Raw genomic sequence first — 1,280 nt, 5'->3', positions numbered from 1 at the left:
TTACTATCTCGTCACTACGCGCAACACTGACTTAACGGCACACATGATTTCGCATTCGAGACGCTGAATAGATCGCAAAACTCTCGCTCCTCATAGAGGGGCCTCCATTACATAGTGTTCTTAAAGGGGTCAATTTATTAGAGATTGCTTGTTGGCAGACCAACAATCTTCTTGTACCGTTAGCTTCGGCATGTATTCCGACGAGTCACAAGGGTGTACAATCAACATCGACATCTGTACGGCCAGTGGCATCCGTGTATAGGCACTTTTCGGCTTGAAGACGATCTTGGTGGGACTCGAACCCACAATCTTTGGTTCCGAAGACCAAAGCCTTATCCATTAGGCCACGAGACCAACGACTTTGAGATTTATCCCACTATCTCGTCACTATGCGCAACACCGACTTAACGGCACACATGAGTTCGCATCCGACACGCTGAATAGATCACAAAACTCTTGCTCCTCATAGAGGGGCCTCCATTACATAGTGTTTTCAATGAGGTCAATTCATTGGAGATCGTTCGTTGGCAGACCAACAATCTTCTTGTACCCTTAGCCTCAGCATGTATCCCGACGAGTCACAAGGGTATACAATCAACATCGACATCTGTACGGCCAGTGGCAACCGTATATGGGCGCTTCCTGGCGTAGAGGCGATCTCGATGGGACTCGAACCCATAGTCTTTGGTTCCGAAGACCAACACCTTATCCATTAGGCCACGAGACCAATGACTTTGAGATTTACCCCACTATCTCGTCACTACGCGCAACACTGACTCAACGGCACGCATGATTTCGCATTCGAGACGCTGAATAGATCACAAAACTCTTGCTCCTCATAGAGGGGCCTCCATTACATAGTGTTTTCAACGAGGTCAATTCATTAGAGATCGTTCGTTGGCAGACCAACAATCTTCTTGTACCCTTAGCCTCAGCATATATCCCGACGAGTCACAAGGGTATACAATCAACATCGACATCTGTAAGGCCTGTGGCATCCGTATGTGGGCGCTTCCCGGCGTGGAGACGATCTCGATGGGACTCAAACCCACAACCTTCGGTTCCGAAGACCAACGCCTTATCCATTAGGCCACGAGACCAATAAATTTGAGATTTGTCCCACCATCTTTGCCCCCCATTAACTTCATGGCACACATAGTGTCCCATCCGACACGCTGAATAGATCGCAAAACTCTTGCTTCTCATATAGGGGCCTCCATTATAGATCACAAAACTCTTGCTCCTCATAGAGGGGTCCTCCATTACATAGTGTTCTTAAA

At 47.7% G+C, this 1,280-nt stretch overlaps 3 non-coding genes across 3 annotated transcripts; all 3 read right to left on the bottom strand.

The window, feature by feature from the left end:
* Positions 1–281: 281 nt before the first annotated feature.
* Pmar_PMAR011005 lies at positions 282–354 on the bottom strand. The gene has a single exon. It is a non-coding gene; the product is annotated as a tRNA-Arg (tRNA).
* A 300-nt stretch (positions 355–654) lies between these two features.
* Positions 655–727, bottom strand: Pmar_PMAR011004. The gene has a single exon. It is a non-coding gene; the product is annotated as a tRNA-Arg (tRNA).
* A 300-nt stretch (positions 728–1,027) lies between these two features.
* On the bottom strand, positions 1,028–1,100 carry Pmar_PMAR011003. The gene has a single exon. It is a non-coding gene; the product is annotated as a tRNA-Arg (tRNA).
* Positions 1,101–1,280: the final 180 nt, after the last annotated feature.

This window comes from Perkinsus marinus (genome assembly GCF_000006405.1).
Source record: "Perkinsus marinus ATCC 50983 genomic scaffold scf_1104296975630, whole genome shotgun sequence".
NCBI classification, from domain to species: domain Eukaryota; phylum Perkinsozoa; order Perkinsida; family Perkinsidae; genus Perkinsus; species Perkinsus marinus.
The sequence above is the reverse complement of the archived record's forward strand: the minus strand, read 5'-3'. Positions and strand labels throughout refer to the sequence as shown.